Below are 9,166 nucleotides of genomic sequence, written 5' to 3' on the forward strand. Positions count from 1 at the left end.
GGAAATAACACAGGTTTTCCTTAGGAAGCCTACTATGACAATGGTGTGTAAATGAATTGAAGAGGAAAGTGGATGAAGTAATGAGAGAGAAACAGAGGCAGAGAGAGGAGAGTCTTCTATGTTATAATCTAGGTGAGACACAGTAAGGGCCTGAAGGAGTCACTGGAGCAAATAGGGATGAAGGAGTGATTGGTAGACATTTTGAGATAGAATTAACTGAGTTAATTTGATGTAGAGAGAGAGGGAGGCATCCAAATTTTCTAACTCTGCTAGATTGGAGAATGTAATTGCTGTTTACCAAAATGTGAAGCATAGATATTAAATATCTCACAGGTAGTTGTAAATGGAGCTTGGGAAAAAGTTCAGGGCCAGAGTTTTGGAACCATGTATAAAAAGGTAATAAAACAAAAACAGTGGTATTGAGTGAGTTTTTGAGGTCAGAGAGTAGAAAATAAAATAGTTGAGAAAAGCACTTGCCATATCTTAGGGTATCCTTTTGTGAAATAAGAAAAACAAGCCTTACAGTCACAGAATAGCTTGTATGGTGTGTGTTGACATTTTTCAGGAATTTCCTTAAGTATCCAAGATTACAGTATTAAGCCATGAGGATGCAAACATGAAATAGATATGATTTATTTATATACATTTATAAAGAGCTAAGTATCTGTCACATACTCTTCTAAGCATGTTATAAATATTACCTCAATTAATCCTCAGAACAATCCTATGATTAGCATAATTGTCCGTGTTTCACACTTGAAATGTATCAACTGGTCTCTGATTTCCATTCATCACAGGTATTATCTACTGGTTTAAAAAATTCACTAGGACTACAAGGGAAAAAGCAGCATTTTGTTCCGTTTTGCGCTGTTGAAACTTTTGTGGTGGTCTTGTCAGATAAAAACCAACCCGATTACTTTCTAACTTCATGGAATATAGGTCTTTATGATTTAAAAAGATCCTTAAAAGCAAAGCTTATTGTCCACAAATTTCTCAATGAGAAATTGATTCAGGGATTTAGAAATAACTAAAATGACTTGTCTTTGGCATTCTTACTCTTACTGTTTGGGGTGTATAGAAACCTGTTTGATGTCCCAGTTTAAAGTCTTTGACCTGCTGAGATGATGGGGTACTCCTGCATCAAAGTAAGTCACACATGAATGGCCCAGAGCTTTGGTTCTCAGTCAACTAACTTCTATAACCCCAAGGGAAAGCCCAATGTTCTTTGGACTGTCGTATGTTTGGGAGCATACAGCTTCACTAGGAAGAGGGTGAAAGTTATGTCTTCTTCCAAAACTATATCGGTGAGCAACTGTATTTCATTTAAGAGGACTTCATTAAGAGTTTCGATGGATTTTGCTATAAAAAATTAAATTACTTATAAGTAATTTAATATGGATGTTGATGTATAATTTTTATCTTCATAAAATGGGGGGAGGCATTAGAATTAGAAGTGTTTAAACTGAAAAAGTATCCAACCCAACAAGTACAACAGTAGCAAAATAAGAGACAGCAATAAAAGACACATTAGCTCTTACAATGTTTCTACCAGAAGGTGTACTGTCATTCTGGTCAGAATCACATGGCTTTCACACAAAGTCAGCAGGGTCTTCTTCAAAGGAAAAACTAGGTGCTGATAGGAGAGAAAAATGAAGATGGATACTGGGGAACAATAAATGTTCATTACAGGGATGAAAGGATTCGTAAACAACCCAGCAAAGTGCCTTTCTAAGTGTACAAATGCCAAGGAAAATAGATATTTATTCCTGAAGGGAATTAATTTTTCTGTGACTTTGTCTTAGATAACCACATTAGCATCTAGTTCTTACCTGCTTTATTTTTTGCTTCCCTGACATCTTTTATTCTTTCATTGTGAATCATTACTTGCTGATTAATTTGTCCTCTTCTAATTGCTTTGATTCTTAATGTTAGTTTTAGATTTATTAAACTCTTCACATAAATATTCATTTATTTGAAAGGGAGTTAGTTACCTTAGGGACAGTATCGTTTCCAAAATTTTGTGCTTATTTCTCTTTGGCAGTTGTAGAACTTCTTTCTTTCTTGCTCCCAAGGAAAGAAATTGTCACATCTAGAGTAAAGAATAAGAAGAATAAACTTTTTTAAAGTTGCACTAAGAAGATGAAAAAAGTAAACAACTGTCAAAAAAAAAAAAAAAAGCCTAGGGGCTCTACTGAAAAGCATCTCTGCAGATTGCAGTAGATTTAAGTTAGCAATAAAATATGTGAGCAGAAATTGTTGGCACATTCAGGCTGTATATCAAACAGCTTTGCATCACAGGTAATAGTCTGCCATCAGAAGCTTCTGCTGTGGCTACATTAAGAGTGTAGCCTTTTATTTATTTATTTTTTAAGGTACACTTACCTGCAATATCTCAGTAGTTATAGGAGATGTTTTTATACATCATACAGTCCAAAAACCATTCTATTGATGAGAAAACTGAGATCCAAAGAAGCTAATTAAATTGACTGAGGTCAAACAGTGGGGAGAAGGCAGCTTGTGTTACTGGATGCAAGCCTACAAGTTTGCAGAAATGATTGCTAGGGAAATCTCGGAAACGAAACTCAGTGGCTGTCTTAGTGGAGAAACTTGATTCTGTTCTTCCAGAAAAAGATGAGCTGTAGGTCCTCTGGTATCATTTCGTTGGATGAATGTAATGTCTCTTATTTCCCTTCTTTATCAAAATAAATGATTTAGGGAGAAATAGTGTATCTGACATTAAGAGGAGACATTATAATGGGTATGGGTTTGCCTTGCCAGATAAATTATCTGACCTTCTTAGAAAATGAGAGATGCAGAATATGTGCATGGTATTTGTGAAGATGCCTTAACTGGATTCTCTGCTTCACAGCCTATCACCAGGCTGCAATTAAGCTGTTGAACTAAGATTTCATCTGAACTAGAGTCTCATGGAAAGTCACAACTGGGAAAGGATCCTTTACCAAGATCACTCAGTGATTGTTGGCAGCAGTCAGATCCTGTCTGCTGGACTGAGGACCTCACTTCCTACCTCTCTGTTTACTGGAGATCTCCCGGTTCCAAGCCACCTGGGCTTCTCCCACATGCCAACTTGCATCATCAAAGTGTGTAAATCAAGAAGGCAATAGATTAGAGTCTCCTAGCAAGATAGAATAACTTAATTACAGCCATAACACCACATCACCTTTGCCATATTTTACCAATTAGAACCAGGTTACTTGTCCAGACTACACTCAAGGGAAGGTATAGTACAAGGCATGAACACCAAGATGCTGGAACCAATGGGAGCCATGTAAGATGCTGCCTATAACAATTAGAAAGCAGCATTTCCAAAAAGGCCTGTTGGTATAACTGTTATTCTATGAGAACCATAGTGTGATATCCACAGCCTAACATTCACAGCCTAAAACCTTGCTTAGCAGATTTCCATACAGAAGCACTGATGCAATGGAAAGTAAAAGGAAGATTTGGCAGATGATTTTATTGTATTTAAAGCACATACTTATTTTGGCAATAAAGAAATGCCAGAAATCATTTATAACCTACAATTTCTTATTTCTCCAACCAAAAAGTTAATCAAACAATTATTAATGACATTTGAATTGTATCTATTTTTGAGATTTTATTTTTTTAAGAGTAGTTTTAGGGTCACAACAAAATTGAGAGTGAGGTACAGAGATTTCCCATATCCTCTGTGTGCTGCATATTAATTAATTCTTCCTCCTCCCAACCCCTGGCAATCACTGTTTTTTTTACTGTCTCCTTAGTTTTGCCTTTTCCAAAATATCGTATAGTTGGAAACATACAGGATATAGCATTTTCAGTCTGGCTTCTTTCACTTAGTAATAAGCATGTAATATTTCTATATGTCTTTGCATAGTTTGATTACTTATTTCTTTTTAGCACTGAATAATATTCCATTGTGTGGATACACCACAGTTATTTATTCTCTCACAGCCTGAAGAACATCTTGGTTGCTTCCAAGTTTTGGCAGTTACAAATAAAGCTGCTGTAAACATCAATGTGCAGGTTTTGGTGTAGACATAAGTTTTCAACTCCTTTGGGTAAATACCAAGGAGTGTGATGCATCTATTTTTTAATAGAAATGTTTGTCTTTAATATTTGCTGTTATCAATTAATTTATCAGTTTTGCTAAGTACTATGAGTTATTACTGTTTCTAACTCCATGATCTATATATCACATGATTATATATATATATATATATATATATATATATATATATATATACTAAAACAAGCTCATGTAAGTTATAAAGGCCATTACATGATGTGAGAAATATATTTTAAATGGTCAGTCCTGAAAATCAATTCTGTCAAATGAATTTGGGAGTGTATTCATTAGTAGTGTTCTTTGTTAAATGCTGTGAACAAGAATAGTGGATATTCCATTTATCATTGAATCAATTTATCAGTTAATTGGAAGCACAGAGAAGTAAACATATAAGTGAAACAGTTTTAATAAACTGCAAATTGGAAATGACTGAGAAAAGGGAAAAGTTAAAATTGATGGGGATTTCACTATGTTATTTGACATTTTAGAGTAGGTTACTCTGATAAAATGTTAAGAAATCCTGTTACACAATTTTTATTCATAATGCATATCCATTAATCTTGGCAAAATTCTAAAAAATGATACAAAAATGTTCAGTTACCTTATTTGGTTTTCATTAATTCAACAATTTTCATTGAGCATCCAGGTACTGTGCTATATACTATGATGAAATACAAATGTAAATAAGCTCTAAAGTATCATCCCAGGATGGAATATACGCCCTGGATACAATTATGGCAAGTGGTAAATTATGGCTGTAATGAGATACATAAAAGAAAGATTTTCAACTTATAGCAGTAATTGTCTATGATATATTTAGCCTAAATTCTGTGTTTCACCACAAATGCTTCTAACCAACTGAAGCTATTAGGCCATAATGTACATTGAACTTTCACCAGCTATAGTACAAGTGATATCCTTTTGGCCCTGTGGTTTTCTCTTTAACACTGGGCACAACTGAAAGACCCTTTCCTGACCAATGTACCATGGGGCTTATATTTAACTAACCGTGTAGAGACTTACGTACCCCTGTGCTTTATCCAGAAAGTAAACACCAATCCTCATCTAACATAACCACCATGAACTCCCACCACTTCCCTAGCTCATAATGCTTCCTGCAGTTTCCCCTCAGAAAACTATTCATTGAATTTTTCACAGGTGTGTGTTCTCTTGCTTTGCCAGTCAGTAAATTCTGTGCTCACTTTGATGATCACAATAGTGGTTTTGTTGTTTCCTTCCGAGTTTTGGAAATCAGAGCCAAAACATTGCTCTCTTAAAGCCTAAAATCTGTCTGTAAGAGATGAGATCGTGAATAACCAAAACCACTTCAAGAAAAAGGAATGGTGTACAGGTCAGAATGGTTGGTATAACTTAATAAATGGTTTCAGTATAGCTGAAGAAAAACATGCGTCCATCAGAATGAAGATAAACAAGAAACAAAAAACGAAGAAAGGGTTCAAGAAGCAAAGGTTGACAGTGCCTTTACAGGGTCCACAGCTGTGAGTTCCTTGAACCAAGAACTTTATCTGCTGGCCAGACGTGGAAGCATAGAGAGCTGAAATAAAGTCCCCAGGCTCTGATTCCACCTCACTAACTAATCTTCCAATTATCTTCTGCCTTGCATATAGATTTCTCTGCAACATTCTTGGTCAAATGTACCTTTTTAGGTTTGAAGTTTAAGATTTGAAGCCCAGTAATTCTCACCTCTCATGAATGATGTCTCCTCCCTGGTGTGAAAGATTTAGGATTAAGGAGACGACACTAAGACACATATGCACTTTTTATAAGCAACTACAAATATACATATTGCAACAAAAAGAACATGTACTAGTTGCAAAGTTTGTGTAAGAATTCTTACTGTCCAGAAATTGTACCAACTTCCACTGAAAGAACAGAGAAGTATCTGCTCAGTGAATATGCTGCCTCCCTTTTTGAGTTTTTTATGGATCAATTTATAACCAACCTCACAATCAATATTTCTTCCCACTACAGTCCCTTTTCTCACTTGGGCCACTCATGTGGTTGCTGTGGAACATTAACATTCCTAAAATCCCTACAGTTTAATTGAGAGGGTCTATAACTGTAGTGTAAGCCCTGACATTTGGGTCTTTTCTTTTTTTGTAATGCAAGTGCCTGACTTAAGCTTTGAATGCGGAGGCCTCCACGTCAAAGACGGCTGTCTCAAATAAACACATTGCCAGGCACAGGATTAGTTCAAGAGCCACGCCATGCCTGATCCCCTCCTTTGTTTCAGAGACCTTAGTTGGTTTTGATAGCTGACCACTTGGGCCACTTGGTTTTATTCTCCTCCTACACTTTAAAGTCCTGCTCTAATGTTTTAAATTCACCAATAAAAAGTGGGCTCATGACTCCTTGGTCCCCCACCCTTGACCCCAATAAAGGTAGAACCCCAGGCCCACGTTCTCTCTCTCTCTCTCCCTCCCTCCCTCCCTCCCTCACTCTCCCTCCCTCTCCCTCCCTCCCTCTCTCTCTCTCTCCCTCCCTCCCTCCCTCCCTCCCTCCCTCTCTCTCTCTCTCTCTCTCTCTCTCTCTCTCTCTCTCTCTCTCTCTCCTCTCCCTGCTACCTCTCTGTGTGGCCCCAGTTGTGCTATGTAATTTCCAGAACTTGTAAGTAATAAACCTTGTTTCTTTCAGAGTTTCCTGTGATTATTGCTGAGGGCATCTGGCAACATAAGAATGCCAAGGGCCAGTCTAGCCACAGCATTGGTGTAAAATCTAGATCTCCAAGGGTCTCAGGAATCTTCCTAAGTCATTCCTATGGGTGGGCTGCCCTTGTGCACTTGTTCCTCAATGGTTAAAATCATTTTTCTTGGGAATTCCCTGGTGGTCCAGTGGTCAGGACTCTGTGCCCCCCTGCAGGTGGCCAGGGTTCGATCCCTGGTCTGGGAACTAAGATCCCACATGCCGCACGGCGTGGGCAAAAAACATTTTTCCCACTACAGAGTCCTCAGCTTTATCATAGAAATTTTGCCCAGATTCCGGCAACAGGTGATTCCAAGTATTTTCAGATAGTGGAATACTGATCTTTTTTCTAAACCCGCATAGGTATTCTGCTGGGAATTGTGAAGTAATTTTGTAGCCTAGTGCCATTTTAAACAAGAGACTCCAGATTTTTTTAAAAGAAAATAAAATTGTATTCAAAATATTATTTTGTTACTCTGTACGCTACTTTCCCCAGCTCATGTTTGTGAATGAAAATATAAATACTGCAAAGAAGAGAGTTTTCCTTGAGAGGGCTCCTCTGTATCAAGGCAATGTTTGAGTAAACGTCCTATTAAGTTAAAACTCTAAGTTGTAAGTAGTTCGTGAGGTCCTCATGCCAAACGAAGGTCACAATATCGTTTTATGAAATAGAATTTGTGCATTGACAGTTACATTTAGATATAGGCCATGTCTGATAATTTTTTAAAATTCTGTAACTACCTTCACCCAGTGAATATAATAAATATTCAGTTTAAACTTGGAATATCTTGGAAAAAATCTCAGTAATGGTACAATTGCAAAGGTATAATTATGGCAGAGCATTGGGAAAGAGTTTGCCCTTCACTGATGAAAGCAATATAGCCAGTATATGCTTGTGTCTTTACTGATTGGTGCCTAAGGGAGTTTAGTCAAAATAATAAGGGGTATCTTGGCAATAAAGTTCATTCTTAGCCTTTCTGTTATTAGAAATCTTATTTCTTTATTAAAAAATAAGAGATGCATGCTGAAGAAATGTTTTATGTCTATCGTAATCACAACCTGTCTACATGACAATGTAAGTACTCTTCCCATCCACCACCATCTTCTGGGTAAAATGGATTTTTCATAGAAATTTGTATACTATCAAAGTAGAGTTTACTAAAAATATTTATGTGTTGAGTGACTGTGAATAATGAACACAAGAGTAACAGGCACCTTCTATTTTTTTTTTTTTTTTTAATTTATTTATTTATTTTTGGCTGTGTTGGGTCTTCGTTTCTGTGCCAGGGCTTTCTCTAGTTGCGGCAAGTGGGGGCCACTCCTCATCGCAGTGCGCAGGCCTCTCACTACCGCGGCCTCTCTTGTTGCGGAGCACAGGCTCCAGACGCGCAGGCTCAGTAGTTGTGGCTCACGGGCCTAGTTGCTCAGCGGCATGTGGGATCTTCCCAGGCCAGGGCTCGAACCCATGTCCCCTGCATTGGCAGGCAGATTCTCAACCACTGCGCCACCAGGGAAGCCCTAGGCACCTTCTATTGATCCAACTTCTTTTCCACCTAGAAGTTATGGGCCATGAACAAAAAAAAATGGAGTCATTTATGTCAAAATGGAGCTGGGAGACCACTAGGGAAGTGGAACTGACACATGTCCACATCTGGATGCAACATAAACTTTTGATTAGGCCATCCTGAGACCACCTGGGACTTGTTTTCTTTACTCTCTAGAGACGGCAGCTTAGCAACCAACCTGCTGCCAACAAGTGACTGAATGCCTGCGACACCAATCACAGTTCTGTAAAAATAACCTTCTGTGGAAAGTCTTGTAAGTTGCCTTTATAAACCCCCGCCATTTTCCATTTACCTCGGAGCACATTTGAGTTGCTACTCCAATCTATGCCTCCTGAATTGCAATACTTAAAACCTCAAGTAAACTTTCTCTTATTTGCAGCTTTTTGTGTGTTTTTGTCGTTGTTGTTGACAAGTGTAATCATCATAATCATAACAGATAACATTTATTGAGCATTTGCAACTTGCCCCTGCCTGTGTTAATTGTTCCTGTTCAAAATCCTGTTTAATCCTCATATTTTATACACAAATTTATTTATACATGTACATATATACACATACATAAATTATATATATATGTATATATTAATTAATAATTTAGGTATATTATGAAACACAGGGAAAAATAAAATTAAGTTCATGAGATAAAGATAAAATACATAGTAGCTACGAGGTAGGAAAAACTTTTATTCTTGCTTTATGAATGAGGGAGCTGAGGATCCGTGTGGTTAGATAACTTGTGGAGGAATTTATGTAATTCCTAGGAAAATTTTCCTATAAAATTAGTTATATCAGTATGCTAAATTTATATTGTATGTAAATTTAATTTATT

The sequence above is a fragment of the Balaenoptera physalus genome (genome assembly GCF_965194825.1).
Source record: "Balaenoptera physalus genome assembly, chromosome: 5".
In the NCBI taxonomy this organism is placed as follows: Eukaryota; Metazoa; Chordata; class Mammalia; order Artiodactyla; family Balaenopteridae; genus Balaenoptera; species Balaenoptera physalus.